A 19,465-nucleotide genomic window follows, 5' to 3' on the forward strand; every position below is an offset into this window, starting at 1 on the left:
CGGTCCCAGCTCCTGCCAACCTAGCAGTTCGAAAGCATACTAGTGCAAGTAAAAAATTAGGTACTGCTCCGGAGGGAAGGTAAACAGCATTTCCGTACACTGCTCTGCTTTTGCCAGAAGTGGCTTAGTCATGCTGGCCACATGACCTGAAAAAACTGTCTGCGGACAAACGGCGGCTCCCTCGGCCAGTAAAGCGAGTTGAGCGCCGCAACCCCAGAGTCATATGCGACTGGACTTAACTGTCAGGGGTCCTTTACCTTTTTTAGGCTGCTGTTTAGAAGCTAGGATGAAGGTGACGGAAAGGAAGACCTGATAATGACCTAAATCCTGGTGGTTTGGACTTCCATTCTAGTAAACATACAAGAAAGCAAAGAAGTGAACAAAATGGGTCAGCCCTCTGGTTGATAAGAGACACTCCCCTGACTTTGCGATTGGAAACAGTGACACGTGATAACAACTGTTTCTTCTCTGAAGGAATGTGCTGGTTCCTAACATCCCATCTTAGCATAGCTTTTACTTAGCTCACTGAATTAAAAATGATTGTGGAGAAATGCTTTCAAGCATAGTTGCTATAATATTTACCGAAAGCATTTTTTTAAAAAAACCAACAAACCCAGAGCAAAACATGATGCTCACCTCCCCAGGTAAAAACAAAGCAAAACACTTCACAATGAACTTCCAGCAACACTGAAGTGGGTGATAGTTCACTGTTAGTTACATATTAAAATTATGAGTACATAAAACAGCAGATTCAGAGGTTAAATGTTTTACGGTTGAGCAAATAAAGCAAAGCTCTCTATAATTTCTGCTAATGTGCATAGTTTAATTCTAAGTGCTCAGCATCTGCATCTGTATATAAATTTGGGGCTGATTGTTTTTAAGAAGTTATAAAATATTTAAGACTGAAATCTCTTATATAACATCTATAAAGAAAATAAAAATTACTACTTGGCAATATGGTTCAGAAGACTAGAGAGATGGTAATCTGTCCCCTTTGCATGATAACAGTATGTCCCAAAATATTACCATGATTATACTGAAATGGTCCTAAAAAGCAATATGGACAAAAATTCCCTGCTGCAATTGCTCAGTGTCGAGAGCAGCTTCCCAAAACGGCAAAATTATAATCCCGATCTGCACTCAACCATAAAAACCTGTTGGGGGAAGTGACAAAAAGTCTGGGAAATGAAAGTCTGATGCAGCCGAATAATGTGTCACCACTGTCACAGGGATGATAAAGCAGCACAGTACTTGATGTTGTCAAACAATGACACAAACCAACCTGATTTGCACCTGGCAGACTAATGGCCGGATTGGAACTTAATTGCTGGCTTGGAACTTCCTAACATAGTTCTCTCTCAGAGAGAGAGAAAGTTGAGAAATGCATATATTTTTTTGAAATAAAATATAATATTTAAATACATACACATTTCCATGCAGATTCCTAAAACACCACCACCACAACAAAGGTTTCTGATGCCTGCATTGCAGAGGATTGGGAACACATGGCCCTTGGGGGGTTCCTTCCAACTCAGCAGTGCTATGAAACCTCAGACTGTGGCAATAATGAGATGGAATCGACTTATGCATAAAAGCATGTGAAAGGCAAATGAACTAGGAATAGACTGTTTGGGCCACCACGTTACCATTTGAAATGCTTTATATAAATGCACCCTAAAAGCAGTCTTTTAATACTTTCTCAGCGTTTCATACAAGCAGCCCTATAATGTAGACCACAGTTATAATCTCCATACAGTAGGGCAGGTGGAGTGAGGCTGGGGCTCAAGCAATAATAGTAAGATTGTGGGTGAGGAGAGAATTTTTAGGGCTGTAAGTATTACAGCCTGTGAACCACATTTTTTCAGAACCACATGGGGATATTTGCATGTCAGGGTTAGCGACAGTTGAGTTTGGGATTATTAGGGAGGCAGGAGAGGATATATTATTTAATGATATCCTTCTTAACTAGCAAGTTCCATATTCTAGCAGAGTTCCAAACACCCCCCTTTCAAATTACGCAGCCATCAGCTTATTGCTGACTCATCTGAGTCTTACTATTAAAGATTCTTTCCTGGTAAAATCCCTTCCAATCCCTCTTAAAAAGAATAAACACAAGAGTCTGATTAATGTTAATATAAAAGTAGCTTCCTCACAGATTCATTCAGGTTACCCCTGAAGGCAGGCTTAGGTTACATAACAACTAGAACTATTCCAGAAAGAAGTTAGTCCCAAGTGACTGCGACTAAGCAGTCACTTCTCCAAACACACAGCAACATACAAAATGGAGAACACACACTGATCAGAACATGGAGGCCATGTGCTCCTCCATGCTAGTACAACAGACCACACCCTCTTCAAGTCCCGTGTAGTGGAAGTCTGTCCCAGCTCAGGAGGAAACAGGAAGTCTTCTCCTGAGTGGTACAAAACACCTCCTAACATGTTCACTGTAGGAATGTTGAACTTGACTGCTACATCCCACAGAGTTGAGATCCATTTTCTCTTTCCTGCCCTTCCCGGAACAGACCAAAAGGTCTCAAATAGAAATTTTGGGTTGAGTCTCCCCCCCCCCTCCAGCTTGCCTTTCCCCCCAATCTCCTCACTAGATTATTATTTTTCACAGTCTTCAACGGCAGAATAAAACTTCGCTTTGCCTGCCTGTTTAGAGCCAGCATGTTTGTGATTGCTCATAGTCCCTGGTGCCACATACTGCTAGCTATGCAGGTCTCTCCTGGCATTATGCTATTAACTAAGTGTTAGATTTGGACTCCTGGTATTCCCAACGCAGCAGATTTTTCCAAACACAATTCATTCTCACATGCTCTTTACAGCTCCTTTGCTGTGCACATTTCACCTGTACCATCTGTGCTATCATGAGCTTTGCCTTTCCCCACACTTAATCTTCAAGATGCTTGTGTGATGATACATGAATAATGAATAAATGCTAAATGAATGCCCCCTGGACAACTTTCTTGGGGAATATCTTACTGTAAAAAAATACATTCCTGAAAACTTGTTTTCTCGCTACAATTTGCAGCAAGCAATATTTGAAGAGCAACTATTCAGCAGGGACTCGATCTTACAACAGTACCATGGTACCGCAGGACACAAACCTGTAGTTTTAGGGGTGCTGTCATATTTTACATTTTAATGCAGGTGAAAGGACCTAATTAAATGACAAGATAATTTGCAAGCATCTGGGAGGCTAGTCTGAAAAAGCTTGCATAAGCATGCAATGCAATTACCTGTATTTCTGCACTCACTTGAGTCTGCTTAGCTCAACTCTCCTGTTATCAACCAGAGATGGGTAAAGTGAAACAGGTGACCAAACTCCTCTCCACTATAGTGACTTAAACAATGTGCCCATGGGAGTCCCAACCTGAATTTCAGTAGGTTACCAAATTACTGGCTAGAATGGAAGTTCACTTACACCAGTTGATCCATAGCAGCAGGATGCCCCAACACATAAAAAACAAAATACAGCTATTGCATTTTTAAAATTTATTTTCAAAATGCCTCTGACCAAAGACCATCACCCAGGAATCTACATTGAAGAACCAGAACACTGGGAACAGATGGCCTTTGCCGCTTCAAAATCTTTAGGGGTAAAGGTGCTCCATATTCACTTATTTACTTACTTACCTACCTACCTACCTACCTTGGTTCTCAAATGTCTTGCTATTCAAACTACTTGGAACCCAAACACTGCAAACCCAGAAGTAAGTGTTCCGATTTAAGAACTTTTTTTGGAAGCCAAACATGTACCGTTTTGAGTGCCACACTTCCGTTTTGAGCGTTACGCTGAGGTCTGTCTGTTTTTGCTACTTATTTTGTGTTTTTGTTTTTGTGGCTCTTTTTGTTTTGTTTCTGTGACTGTGTGTGTCAGGGAACTGACATCAGAGGAAAGGGAGTTGGTAGGGCTCCCAGAGACTGGGAGAAAGTCAGCAGCCAAAGCAGGGACCAGCAGGGGAAGCGAGGGGTCTCTGGAGGAGGATCTCAGTAATGCTGAGAGAGACGCAGCAGCCCAGGCAGGAAACAGCGGGGGAGAGAAAGGGGTGAGAGACACGTCCAGCGAAAATAGCGGGGAGGTGTCAGAAGCAACTGTAGGGAGACCCATTCTTTGCCGGAAGCTGCCACGTCGTGAGTCCAGGAGACGCGTTTCCGTTAAGGAACTTCTTTGCTGGAAACGTTTCCGCAGGCAGCCACTGTCAGACTCTACTAGTGACTAGAGCAGACATGTCTGAGGAGCTCTGTCACACACAGAGGTTTGTGGAGCCGCACAAACTCTGAGGGGGCACAATTTTAAGCACAAGCAGCTAATCATCCCCTGATAGCAGTCTGACAGTCTCTGTACGCTGCCTGTGCAGGAGAAAGCATCATGAGCAACCCAGCCGGAACCGGAGAGGCAGGGGTTGGAGCTGGTCCAAGCTTGGAAGAAAGGTATCAAGCTCTGGAGGTCCAACTTGCGCTGCAGACGGCGAGGCTCGAGGAGAGAAGGGCTCAGGATGCAGACAAAAAGGGGAGAACCACTCAGTTCCCCAGAAAGGTACCAGGATTGGTGCAGAAGTTTGGGGGGGACCCCAAGGATTACCATGCCTTTAGGACAGAGATGCAATATGCCCTTAATGTGCAGTTTGATGAGTTCCCTGATGAGGAATCGCGAGTTGCTTTCGTAATTGGGCATCTTGAGAGGAGGGCGCGAGACTGGGTTCGACCCCTGATGGCAACGCACAATGATATCCTAAAGGACACTATGAAGTTCTTTCGTGCAATGGATATCATGTTTTCCAGCGATATTGAGGAAGGGGTGGTGCGCAGACAGCTAATGGCTTGCAAGCAGGGAAGCAGATCTGTCCGTGAGTACTGGACTGAATTTACCATGCTGATTCACAGATTGGGGTGGGATTTATCGGCGGCACCCATTCAGATGCTATTTGAAGAAGGTCTTTCTTCGGCTGTGAAAGACGAGCTGTCCCGGAGCCCCAGGGCGGTGTCTATGGATCAGCTGACCAAATCTGCGCTGACCATTGGAGCGCGCCAGGAGGCAAGAGCCTTGGAGAGGCGGGAAGGGAGAGGGGAACGTTGGAAGGAGTTCCGCATTCCAGACATTCCTGAGCCAGCTTTCCCGCCGGCAGAGCCGATGGAAATCGGAACAGCCCGCGCGCGCGCAGTTTCAAAGCCCAGTGAGGGGGCTAAGAAGGAGGGAAAAGGAGCCCGGAAATGCTATCTCTGCCAACAGCCAGGCCACTTTGCCAGAGTCTGCCCCCAGAGGAAGGAATGGCAAGGGATGGTGGGAGCTGTTGAGGGGGGAGAGCAGGGAGAAACGGAGCATGTAAAAGCCAACGCCTGGTTGCCACCGTCAGGGCACTGCAGCCAGGCCAAAGAGCAGTGAAAGTGCCCATGCCAGAAGCTCCTCGACCTGCTTTAGTGATTGAAGTGTCGCTAGAGCTGCAAAATGGACACCCCCTAAAAATAAAGGCGCTGTTGGACTCAGGCAGCTCCTGCAATTTTATGAGCAAGGAGTTTGCTGCTGAACACCAGATACAGACTATCCCTTTAAGCAACCCCCTGCAGGTGACCACGATCGATGGCAGGGAACTGTTGGGAGGAGGAGTCAGCTTGCAGACCGTTCCAATGATAATGAGGGTGGCAAGGCACACAGAACTGATAGCGTTTAATGTGGCCACCTTGGGAGGCGCTCCCATTATTTTGGGAATGAGCTGGCTAGCCCTACATGATCCGCTGGTGGGCTGGCATCAAAGAGTGGTTTCCTTCGGTTCAGCACATTGTTTAGAACACTGCAGGGGGGGAAAGGGGTCAGCAGGGGCCCAAGCCACCCTGGCAGGGACTGAAGTAATGGAGAAGGGGAAGGTGCCACCACAGTATGCTGATCTCAGCGACGTGTTCAGCGAGAAGGAAGCTGACCAACTACCCCCGCATAGGCCCTTTGATTGCCAGATCAATTTACTCCCTGGAGCACAGCTTCCTGTAGGCAAGTTGTATGCCATGTCAGACAGGGAAATGCAGCAGTTGCGAGAGTTCATTGACAAGAACCTGAAGAGAGGCTTCATCAGAGAGTCCAAGGCAGCGGGGGGTAGCCCAGTGTTTTTTGTGGATAAAAAGCACACGGACAAGCCGAGACTTGTATGTGATTTCAGGCGGTTAAATGCAGTGACAGAGCCGGCGGCTTTTCCTATGCCCAGGATTGATGATATTTTGACCAGGGTGCGGAAAGGAAAGATTTTTACAAAGCTGGACCTAAGGGGGGCGTACAACCTGATACGTATAAGGAAAGGGGATGAATGGAAGACCACCATGTTCACCCCTTTGGGGGCATTTGAATACCTCGTTATGCCTTTTGGATTACAAACAGGCTCCGCGTGTTTTCAAGCCTTCATGAACCACGTACTGGGGCCTTTGCTCTACAAGAATTGCGTGGCCTTCTTAGATGACGTGTTGGTGTATTCGGAGAATGAGGAGCAACATGTGAGAGACGTCAGAGAAGTGTTGAGCAGGCTGCAAGCCAACAGGCTGTGGGTGAAACTGGAGAAGTGTCAGTTTCATACCAAGGAGGTGGAATTCCTGGGGTACCGCTTGTCAGACAAGGGGTTGGCCATGGACCCCGGCAAGGTTCAAGCAGTGCTGGAATGGAAAACACCCAAAACCAAGAAGGATGTGCAGAGGTTCCTAGGGTTTGGAAACTTTTATCGTAAGTTCATCCGAAACTTCGCCCACCTGACGGCGCCCATCACGGACTGTCTCAGCAGTAAAAAGAAGTTTGTTTGGACGGGGGAGGCGGAGCGAGCGTTTGAGGAACTGAAAAGGGCCTTCGCCTCTGATGAACAACTTCTGCATGTGGATTTACAAAAAAAGCTGAGGGTCGAAACAGACGCTTCTGACAGAGCCATAGGGGCGGTGCTTCTTCTGCAGCCGGGGAAGGAGGAGTCAGAGTGGCGACCGTGTGCCTTCTTTTCGCGAAAGCTGAACAAATCCGAGAGGAACTACACGGTGTACGACCGGGAACTTCTTGCGATTCATGAGGCTTTCCGGAGATGGAGGCACCTGCTAATTGGTGCACAACAGAAGGTGCAAGTGTGCACGGACCATAAGAATCTAGAGTATTGGAGAACTGCGCGAGTGCTCAACCAACGGCAGTTGAGATGGGCCCAGGAGTTCTCCAAATTTAACTTTGAGATTTGTTACGTACCAGGCCCGGAGAACGTTAGGGCGGACGCTCTCTCACGCAAACCTGAATATTTGGAGGGAGAGGGTGCACCCGAAGAGACCCATGTCATTCCCGAGGACCGCTGGGTGTGTGGGGCGGCATTGGTGGGGCAAAGGGAACTGGTAGAGGGAACGGTACAGGATGAATACGCCCAGGACAAACTCAGGGGTCTCAGGAGGGAGGGAGACAAACCCGGGGGTTTTGAGGAGAGAAACGGGGCGTTGTACTACAAGGGAGCGTTATATATACCTGAAGGGGAATTGAGGGAAAAGGTACTCAAACAACTGCACGATAGCCCCACAGCAGGGCATTTTGGGCAACACAAAACCATGTGGCTGGTTACCAGGGAATTCTGGTGGCCCAAGGTCAGGGAAGATGTGCGGGAGTATGTGAGAGGGTGTGACCAATGCCAACGAGCCAAGGGGGAGAGGCGGGCACCGGCAGGTTTATTAGAACCACTACCCACGCCGGAAAGGCCATGGGAGGCAGTGGCAATAGATTTCATGACTGATCTGCCAAGGTCCAGAGGGAAAACAGCCATCATGGTTGTGGTAGACCTGTTAACCAAGATGGCCCACTTTATAGCCTGCTCACATGCGGTCACAGCGGAAGAAACCGCTAAATTGTTTGTGGAAAATGTGTTTAGGCTGCATGGCGCCCCCTTGAGGGTGGTTTCTGACCGAGGGAAACAATTTACTTCCAGGTTCTGGAGGAAGCTCATGAGCTTATTGCATGTAGAGGTGAATTTCTCAACTGCCCGTCATCCAGAAACCAACGGGCAGGCGGAAAGAGCTAATGGTGTCCTCCAGCAATATTTGAGGTGTTATGTGAATGACAGAGAGAATGATTGGGTGGAGAAGCTGGCGTTGGCAGAATTTGCCTACAACAATGCAGAGAACGTGTCCACGGGGATGAGCCCCTTTTTGGCTAATCACGGGTGTCATCCCCGAGCCTTCCCAGGGGGGGAAGGGGAGAACTGGAGCGTTCCAGCTGCAGAACAGTTCGTTGAAGAAATGGAAGCGATCCATCGCCAGCTCCAACTTAATTTAAACAGGGCGAAGGAGGAATATAAGAGGCAGGCAGACAAAACCAGAAGGGAAGGGGAAAGCATTAGGGTGGGGGACCAGGTGTGGCTGTCCACCCAAGGGTTACCATTCAAAGGGGGTTGTAAGAAGTTAAGACCCAAAAGGCTGGGCCCATTTGAAGTCACGCAGCAGGTCAACCCAGTGGCTTTCAGACTCCGGTTACCGAACCACATGAAGCTGCACCCAGTGTTCCACAGGTCGTTGCTGTCACCGTATAAAGGGGACAGAGAAGGGAGGGTCAATAGGGGACCAGCTATGGAGGAAAAAGAACACAGCTACCATGTAGCGGAGATTCTCGATTCCAGGTGGAAAGGAGATCAAGTAGAGTATTTGGTAATGTGGGAAGGGGAGCCGGAGTCGGAAAACACCTGGGTCATGGCAGAGGATGTAGATGACGAGGTTTTGATAGAAACTTTTCATCAGAGATTCCCTCGTAAACCTCAGCCAGTGGCGAGGTTCCGGAGGGAATACTTCGCCACCACCGACGAAGAAGAAGAGTTGGAGGGGTTCTCTGATTCTGAGGCGGAGGAGGATTCAGCGAGCCGGAACGAAAACCGATGGAGGGAAATGTTCGAGACGTCTGAAGATGAAGAGGATTCTTTTCGGGGTTTCAGCTCCTCACCGCCCAGAGGAGAGAGTAGGGGCGGGGGGGAAGGGGGCCCTGGAGGGGAGGTGGATGTCAGGGAACTGACATCAGAGGAAAGGGAGTTGGTAGGGCTCCCAGAGACTGGGAGAAAGTCAGCAGCCAAAGCAGGGACCAGCAGGGGGAGCGAGGGGTCTCTGGAGGAGGATCTCAGTAATGCTGAGAGAGACGCAGCAGCCCAGGCAGGAAACAGCGGGGGAGAGAAAGGGGTGAGAGACACGTCCAGCGAAAATAGCGGGGAGGTGTCAGAAGCAACTGTAGGGAGACCCATTCTTCGCCGGAAGCTGCCACGTCGTGAGTCCAGGAGACGCGTTTCCGTTAAGGAACTTCTTTGCTGGAAACGTTTCCGCAGGCAGCCACTGTCAGACTCTACTAGTGACTAGAGCAGACATGTCTGAGGAGCTCTGTCACACACAGAGGTTTGTGGAGCCGCACAAACTCTGAGGGGGCACAATTTTAAGCACAAGCAGCTAATCATCCCCTGATAGTGTGGAACCCAGTTCAGCTACTGATTGATTGATTGATTGATTGGTTGTGTGACTGCAGTACATTGTTTATGGTTTTCATTTTTTGGATCAATGGTCTCGTTAGACAGTTAAATTCATGTTAAACTGCTGTTTTAGGGGTTACTTTTAAAAGTCTGGAACAGACTAATTTATTTTGCATTAGTTTCTATGAAAAAGCGTACCATGGTTTGGGAACACTTTGGTTTTGGAACAGACTTCCGGAACAGTTTAAGTTTGAGAACCAAGGTACCACTGTATTTCATTGAACTCAGTAAACCAAGAATTGCCCAGACCAAGATCTGTATTGCTTCAGAAAGGTTGCTGAATTATATGGCTTCAGACCATACCCTGGGATCCAGGCATCAAAACAGGATGTGCCTCAGCTTTTGTTTTCTGATTGCTTTGTTACCAAGCAACCAGACAGGTGGATGCTAATTGTTTGTAGAATAGGTGATTGACCAAAGGAGAGATATGCAGGTTTTTCCCATTGGAGGAAATTTGGGGTGTATTTTTGTCCACCCCATGATTCCCTTCATGATTGGTACTATATTTACTGCAGTAGCTTTTACTGGTCTTTTGAAAACTATTTGGTCCTTGTTGAAGTAATGATTCTTCTTTGAAATAGGTTACAAATAGTTTAAGGTCTTACATTATGTTTCTTGAAAACACAAGTGATTTTTCTGGGCAATACTAATGCATTTTGGGTTTCTTATTTTATTTTGGGTTTCTTATTATTAAGGTTGTTATTCAGAATGTTCCAGTTCCATAATCTAGCTTGGTCAAAGAAAATTTCTGATAAAATATTATCAAATAATGGTTAGATATGCAAAACATGCATTTACTGGAGCAACTTAAAAAATAATAATACTTGTACTAATTACAGAAAACGACAGTCACCAGAATTCAGTCCTGCCCAGTCACTCCTATAGTTTTTACTGCTGTGTTTTCTGTGAACCAATGCATGATTATAAATTAAGTAAATCTTATTTTAAAACTTACTTTACAAGTTGCTGCCTGATTATTTGTTAAGTAGGGTAAGATGGGGGAAGCCAGCTTACTTCATAGCTCGACTTGCTGAAAACAAGGCTTTGCAGCCTGATTCCTATTCTTTTGATTATGCTGCCAAGGGTGGGAATTTAAAACACGGTTCAAGCCGCACATGTGTGCACCTGGGAGGATAAATTTCAATTAATATATCCTCCCCTACCTCATAAAACCCATCCCACATTTGGAAATACCCTTGATTCCATGGCTGAAACTTCCATAGTTCCTGACTCACAGCTCAGCTCAGACAGCTTCCCACATCTATTGCTAGAACAGTTGAGGGCACAGTGAGTGCAGAGTTAAAAGGATGTGGACCCACACTTATCTTACATATAAGTACTCAGAGCATAGGGTGATTCTTTCAGATGGGTTTTTGAAGAAGCAGAACAGGAAGAGAAATGTATTTTGCGGAACTGCTCTATCTCACTTGTATAATGAAAATAGGTAAGGTAGAGAGACTGAAAAACTGAAATAAATGCTGCATTAGGAAGAGGATGTCAAATTTTACACCCCTCCCTAGAGGAGGAAAGGGCATAATCAGGGATGCAAGTAGTTTGTATGTTCAATAGTTTAGGAACGACCTGCCCTTTGAATGGAATTCATAATAAAAGTATAGCTCAGGGCTATAACAACAACAACGTATTTGCCAAGGGTGTAAATGGATAGACTATGGATAAATTTGATAAACAGAATATGTGCAAGAGAAGATGCTGACTTGGCTAGCATGTTGCAAAGAGTCACATATCCCTATTATCTGGTCACCGTTATGCATGCCTAACAGCTCACATGAATGGTCTCCTTCCACAAGCAACATAACATATGGAGGGAACTCACACAACGCACAAATCAACTTCAGTGAACAAGACTGTCAAATTTATGAGCTCTCTCTGTTCACGAAAATCGATCTTGGTAACGCGTGACTTATCTCCTTGTACGCTGCACTACACTGAATAAAATTACTCCTTTCAGCTACTCAGTGAATCAACCACTGAAAATACATGAAACTACCCTAAAGCTAATCACATGTGGGAAGTAAATTACCTCTATCTATCTATCTATCATCTATCTATCTATCATCTATCTATCTATCTATCTATCTATCTATCTCTATCATATTTTTAAAACTTACTTTGCTCTTAAATGTATAAGCTTCTTTAGGATGGCTTGTAAATTTAAAGGAATTGAATTGTGGTGGGGGTGGTTAGCAGCAGCTGATCTTCAAGTGTATCCGTCTTCTGCAGACTCCATAAAGAAGAAGAAGAAGAAGAAGAAGATATCTGAGTGTTTCTGGTTTATTTTTTAAATGCTTACTTGAGTTTGGATTTGATATCCCGCTTTATCACTACCCAAAAGAGTCTCAAAGTGGCTAACATTCTCCTTTCCCTTCCTCCCCCACTCTGTGAGGTGAGTGGGCCTGAGAGACTTCAGAGAAGTGTGACTAGCCCATGAGTGCAGTCGCACCAACTTGTGTTCCTTAGCCACTGGTATTCAGAAGCATATTGCCTTTGCAAATGGAGATTATATATAGTTTTTACATGACCTATAACTAATGAGTAGGGCTGGAGTATTGCTTAGGGATTTTTGTTGGGTGGGGGTTGTTGCTCTTATTGATATTAATTTTTGTATCTTTATTTTACAGTCATACTTCAGATTGAAGTAGCTTTGGGATAAGTATTTTCGGGTTGCGCACTGCAGCAACCCAGAAGTAACAGAGTGCGTTACTTCCCGGTTTCGCCGCTCACGCATGCGCAGACGGTCAAAATGACGTCACACGCATGCGCAGAAGCGGCGAATCGCGACCTGTGCAGAAGCGTTTATGCGGGTTGCGTTCTCTTCTGGATGCGAACGGGGCTCTGGAATGGATCCCGTTCGCATCCAGAGGTACCACTGTATATCTCATTATGATTTATGTGGGTTTTTTCCAATTTGGCTGTGTATTTTTATGTTCTATGTATTGTTTATGACTACTTTTGTTAGTTTGTAATTGTGTGTTCTTTTTCATATTGTAAGTCTGAACTATGGAAAGGCAGCATACAAATAAAATTATTAATGTAGGTACATTTGTAATGATAGCTTGGCAGGGGGTTGGACTCGATGGCCCTTGTGGTCTCTTCCAACTCTATGATTCTATGATTCTAGCCATATCCTTCATATCCTCCATGAGATGTTTCATAGCATACTATATTGTTTCACACACCATCTCTAAGCAGAGTAGCTTTTACAGGGTCAGTAGACTTTGCAGGTAAAAACAATGGAAACAGATTTCTACAAAAAGGTTTCAATACAAACATACAGGATGAATATGTATGCAGCGAGAATACAGGTCATGCTGGTCCCATGGCAGTCTTACTGCAAGAAAACTGTTCCATCTCTGCCTCACCCAGTCTCTTCCCCAACAAAACCCATCAACTCCGGATTTAGACCGCTTGGTGGGATACACTCCAGTTGACGTGGGATGCAGACATCAAGATCATGTATGTGGGATGCAACAATCAAGATAATCCAACAGCCAGAACAAGCAAGACGTACTAAAAATGCAACCAGAACAAGAAATGAATTTGGCAAGCCAATAGTTAGCTCAATGTTTGCTGAATCTTTTGGTAGGGTTCACTGCATGTGGGCTGGAGGCTGGCTTGCATGACTCTCCCTCCGCTGCTTGAATGTCCAGTGGCAGCTGGGTGGGGTGGGGGTCTCCTAGCCAACTACTCAGACCCTTTTGCCAACAGTCTCAGCATCTCCTCCCATTCCTCCTCTCCCTTTGACACATACTGCCAGGACCGCCCATTCCTGCTTGTCGGACATTTGTGTGCTTCTTCCAATCCACTACAGCTCAGGGGTGTAATCCAAATTACCTAAATTAGGATTACAACATGACCCTAAAATGCAAGGGATTATTAGGAGTCATTCCTGAGGATCACCTCATACATCTCCACAAAGGAAACAAACAGTAGCAATAAGTGAATACTCTGAAATATAAGGTATGACATAACTCTTTTTATGCCAACACAAATATATTGACTGCCAAGCCAGTGAGTGAAGTCACTATGCTTATCTACTCTCCTGATCCATGTGGTCCGAGATTAATCTTTGTGCAGGGAAATGTAATTTTTCAGAGTGTCACCGAGTCAGTTACCTAGCTTCTGAATCACACTAGTTTTAAAATAGTAAAAAGTCCAGTGGCTTTTTCAATCAATCAGTCCTTCAAATTCTGGCAGCTCAATAATATTGGTATGAACAACTGTCGTTTTACGGCAGCAACATCCATCAAATAAAATGAAGGATCCAATGTCAATCATTCAGGATAATAAAGTTGTTTCAAAGGTATCATTACATGGGATCAATATTTGCTGCATATCAAATACATTTCACTTATTTACTCTGAGACTGTATACTTTGGTTGCTTGTGCGCCAGGATTCCTCTTCATCAGTACTTATGTATGAGACATACAAATTTTATCCTTCAGAACAAAATGCATAGTAAGCACTTATTCATTTTTCCGTGTGAATTGGAAGGCATCCCTTAACAACAATGGCATTTGTTGATCCAGTAAATAAATAAACAAATGTTATGTCTAACTTTTATAAAGTATTTTCCCAATTAACCATTTTTTATTATTTATTTTTTCCACGGGGGAGTCCAAGTGGAGTGCACTTGGAAGGAATTACACAGCATGATCACTAGGTGTAGTATAACCATAGGGGATGCAGGTGGCGCTGTGGTCTAAACCACTGAGCCTAGGGCTTGCCGATCGGAAGGTTGGCGGTTCGAATCCCCATAACAGGGTGAGCTCCCGTTGCTCTGGCCCAGCTCCTGCCAACCTAGCAGTTCGAAAGCACACCAGTGCAAGTAGATAAATAGATACTGCTGCAGTGGGAAGGTAAACAGCGTTTCCGTATGTTCTGGCTTCCGTCACGGTGTTTCGTTGCATGGACAAACGCCAGCTCTGTCAGCCCGAAAGTGAGATGAGCGCCGCAACCCCATAGTCGCCTCTGACTGGACTTAACCATCCAGGGGTCCTTTACCTTTCACCTTTACATAGTATAACCATTTTCTGAAAGTAATGATGACAAAAGTAACATTTGCAGTCCCAAAAAAGTCAACCAAACTTTGGGTTATAGACTAATTCTGACTATTTGAATCTAAAGGAACGCCCTCTTCCCACCACAAACATAGGTTTGTTTGGATGGTTTGAGTAGCAGGATGACAAATGTAACCAATGGGGTTAGTGCTACAACTCTCTTCAGGGAGAAAAGAAAATACTGTTGTAGACTTAAGAGAAACATAGAAATTAATAAATTCTAGGATTGTGATTATTTGGGGCGGGAAATGAGAAATATAAGATGCAAAGGGTAGCCTGACCAAGCTAGGGCCATTAAGGGAACAATAGAGAGCCACTGAGGGCCCATAGAGGGTAGTTAACAAGACAAGCACCCTGGAGATTTGGAAGGTTGTCAGACTAACTGCTCTGGGGGAGGGCAAGGGGTTTCTGGGAAGAAGGGGGTGGGAGGCTGGGATCCAACTTTGAGGAAAGCAGCCTGAAGATTACTTGTGCTGCTTGTCTCCAGAAATGTGCATGATGTGAGATCTGGACTTCCGCCATGAAGACTGAAGGTGTAAATAGGCGAATAAACCCTATTTCTTAAAGCATGACAGTCCCTGCTGTGTCTTCTATTCTCCAAAGGGACACAGACCCTATGTGTATTCCTGTGGCCCCATGTGCCCTTGTCACTGCTTGGCAGAGAAAGGGGCAGGCACCAGGCTTTGGAACAATACAAAACCCTCTTCAAACTTAACTCTTGGAAATATTAGACCAAATTCTCTTCATGTCTACCGGCTGCAAATCATACAGAAAGAAAAAATACATTTCACATGAACATAATTTCTAAAACAAAAGAAGTTAGAACTAATCCTAGATGTTTGAGGACTTATAGGTTTATTGTATGTTTATTGACTATTTAATTTCTATACCACTTAATATATTTAAAATATCTCTAAGCGGTGTAAACAACTAAATCAACAACAGTCAAGTTACCAAAATATAGCTACATAAAAGACCCTGGTGTGGGGAAAGATTGAGGGCACAAGGAGAAGGGGACGACAGAGGGTGAGATGGTTGGACAGTGTTCTCGAAGCTACTAACATGAGTTTGACCAAACTGTGGGAAGCAGTGGAAGACAGGAGTGCCTGGCGTGCTCTGGTCCATGGAGTCACGAAGAGTCAAACACAACTAAACAACAATATAAAAATGTTACAAAGTTACACACACACACATACACATATGTGTGTGCATTAATTCATTTTCCATTTGGCATACACTCCCTCTAAGCCTCTGGGTTCTCACCCAGGTTTCAAACAAACTCTCTGCTCACCCACAAATGTCTCACAATTAGACGGGTTCCTGGAAACAGTGGATATCACCCCCGTTGTTCACTCCAGACTTGCTTTTTATGGACAGGCCCAAGGTGGATGGTACCTTCCTCAGGCAGTCCCCTCTTCACTCTCCACACCCAGTTTGAGATGCAGTAGGTTTGTTGAGTTTCCCAGAGCATCCAGAGGATGGGGAAAGGGCCCCCCTCCACTCACAGTTCTTTCTTTGCCGCCGCCTCCAGCCATTGAGGAAAAGGCCACTGCTCATTTCTTATGACTGAACTCTTGCAACTCACAGAAGCGTGGCATGTGCAGATGTTATCTGAACCCCCTGCGTAAGCTTTCCTTCTTTTCTTAAAAAATCTATTCCTAAATCTGATTTGGTTTTGTACCAACATGAAACAAATTTCCACTGAAACATTCATGAACCTCTGAAAGTTATATGTGATCTCGTATAGCTTTAAAAAACGTAGAGCACCATTGCCTGATGAATAATCACCACCAGTGATAAGGCACACAGCTATAGGGCCCCTGAAAGGCTTTGCTGCAATACTGCCACAATATACTAATTCCCATGATATTACGGAGCAACTTCCTCTAGCAGCCAAGAGGTCAGGCCAGAGCAAAGCAAATTGGTGCTTCACTTTAAAAGCACTGGACAGCATGGAATGATCAAAGTGGGCTCAGAGCTCTTCCTTAACTCAAAACCAAGCTACCAACAGAGCCTCACGATGAACTGCAAGAAGCCCTTGTGAAACATCCAGGGAGGATTTTCCATCCCCCTCCCCCCCCAACCCAAATGTTGAAAAGTTAACCCATGCACTAGGAACTAAAATTTATGAGCAACCAGATTTTTTCATGGCCACAAGCACAAAGCAAACGGATCAAAGTGTACCAACCAACACCATAGGTGCCTGTAAGACAAGAAATAAATGTAATACACCAGAAGGAGAAGAGGCTGCACAGCACTTTAGGAGATCAATTATTTATTTTGCTACTCGGTTATGTGTTAATAATTCATAGCTCCGAAGATCATCTTTCTGAATAGGATGAACAGCATATTGCCCACTTACAGATATAGGCTTAGTTCCTTGTTGATTTAGGCTGCAGTTCTGTAAACAGCTAGGCTGCTTAACTCCTACTGACTTCGAAATGCTTTAAGTAGCCTAACTGATTGCAGAATTTTGTTTCTGAAAAAATAAATCAATGCTTGCATCCAGTTGTGTTCTTCCACTGATGGATAAATGTCAAAGGCTTCCATGAAAGGGGGAGATGATTTTTGCCGATTCTCTCTCTTCCCTGCAGTTTCCTGCACCACTATCATGCTGTTTGCTGTTGTGAAGTGTCCTCAACCACCAGGGACAGATGGCTAGAAAGGATAGGGGAAATCAGCAAAAAATGCCTCTGCCCTTTCCACTAATAGAAGCCTCCACCTGATCAAACAGCCTTCCATCAGTGGAGGAAGACAATTGGATACCACCCAATGCCTTTATGTCCTTTATTTAAGCTATCAAGATAATATCCAGCAGAAAACAACAGTGCCATGCTAAGCTTCCCCATCCAGGAAAACCATCACAGCATAATCTGAATTACTTCATTCACATATTAATATTAGGGGCTATGCCCCTTCTCACTCAATTTGCCAAATCCCTGCCATTCCCCCACATTAAGTCCCTTGAGGTTCTCCTCCTCACCCTGTACAACTATTAAGCTCGTTTTTTTCTTGGCCTCTTGGATTTTACTGCATGCAAATCCAGGATTGTGATGAAGCACTACAAATCCTCCAACAGGGGCTGAGTGATGACAACCTTACAGTTTTATGGATATAGGAAGATTTAGTCAAAGAGCATTTGACCATGCTATGAAGAATTAAATTCTGTGAATCTTTACAACTGCAAGCAAAGGTGTGTGGTTTTTTAAAGTATCATCAATCCACATCTCATTAGTTATTCCTTACTTTTGTAACTTTTATTTTTTTAAAAAAAAAACATGTCAAGAAACAATGAGGAAAATTTGAAATGTTAATTATTATAACATATCAAGTATTTGAGGGCACATATATAGCACTTTTATCAAAATCAGTTTGTAACCTAAATACATATTTCAAGAATAATTGCTGATCCACTCTGACCTCCTGAAGAGCTTAAATAGCTACTTCAGAGTTTAATCTGCAGGGAATAAGCTACATGAAAAATAATTTAGCCCTTAACCAGGAGACAGAGGGAGAGAGAGAACCAACATCTTTTAATGATGCCCTTGTATTCAAATTTAACCCTTGAGTATAATGACAGCCTTTTATCTCCAAACTAGATGGGTATAATTTGCCACAGAAGTTAAAATGCGGCATCAGAGGGAAGAAAGCAGAGGTCATCAACAACATAATCGGTGGTAGAGATTAAAGGAGGAACTGTGAAAGGTGCTGACTGATAGACTAACTGAACCTCCAACAGTCAAGCTATAAATATCTTATAAATATAAATATATTTTCCCATGCTATAAATATCTTATAGTATGAGGGAAACAAAGCATGGAGCAGCCGCTGAATCTACAAGTAGGTCAAGGGCTGCAAGTACGAGAACAGTCAATACAGAGGTCCCTGAATAGCAAAGTAAGATTCAGGATAAATAGTATTGTACTGGCAGAAATAGAAACCCATGGAGCTACTGAAGTCAAATGAACTTTTTTAGTGGTGCATCAAATTATTAGTATGGGGGTGGTATTTTGAGATTTCTCCTTCACACAAAACCAAAAAGAAAGCATTTCTTCAGTGAAGGAGGCTTTGTGATCTGAAATCAGCTTGGACTTTCATGAAGTGTCCATTACAGTTCATTTTATTCTATTAGAATTACATACATTTTGGAATTGAAAAGAATACATTATTAAAATTGATGCACATCTTTATTGCTTTTTAGAAGCAAATGATGTGTAATAAACTTAATCCAACAAGGCTATTTCAAAATTTTGACAGTTCTGTTTCTCAGACAAAATAAATTGATATATTTTTTTGAGAAAAAACAAAACAAATTAAAAAGCCTCCAAACACAACATGCCCCCCCACTCCTTTCATCCTATTTCAAATCAAAATGTGAGTGATGTGTCTGACATTTACTTGATATAAATGTTAAGAAGGTGCTGGGTATGAAAGTCACCATTTGCTACTTCATTGCTAAAGAACAAACTTTGCTTATTAAGGCAACCTCCTTAATTAAAAATCAGTCAAGCCAAGCTTATGCTTGCTCATCTATCAAAGCTTCTATTATAGTCCAGATGTTTTCTTGGGTCTACAATGACATACCAATTAAACAAAACACATATTTTAATGTAGTATGCTCACAATCTTCAAAGTTCTTTCTTTCTATTACAAAACAAATCAACTCACACAAAAAGCAAAATCTCCAAACCTGCCAAGTTCAGTAGTTAAAAGGGCACCTCCTATTGATGTCAATTCAATATCCCCCACATTTATTTTGACACTGGATGATTTAGCTATTTATTATTGCTCTTTAAGCTCAGTGAACCGTTTACGTAAGTGGCCAAGTCCTAGCTGAATTAATGGCTTTTGCCATTTTATCATCTTCTGTGTGGCTTGAATATATG

At 44.0% G+C, this 19,465-nt stretch overlaps 1 protein-coding gene across 10 annotated transcripts in view; it reads right to left on the minus strand.

Moving 5' to 3' along the window:
• Positions 1-19,465, minus strand: part of LOC309524607 (contactin-4) — a 547,669-nt gene that overhangs the window by 185,421 nt on the left and 342,783 nt on the right. Inside the window, exon 1 of one of the 10 annotated variants that reach the window (XM_082209339.1) lies at positions 2,154-2,384. The exons of the other annotated variants lie outside the window; for them this stretch is intronic. The gene's annotated coding sequence lies outside the window, so the exon portion shown is untranslated. Of the gene's footprint in view, positions 1-2,153; positions 2,385-19,465 lie in introns of those variants that run through there. 10 annotated transcript variants of the gene reach the window in all.

The sequence above is a fragment of the Podarcis vaucheri genome (genome assembly GCF_965113315.1).
Source record: "Podarcis vaucheri genome assembly, chromosome: 2".
Lineage (NCBI taxonomy): Eukaryota > Metazoa > Chordata > Lepidosauria > Squamata > Lacertidae > Podarcis > Podarcis vaucheri.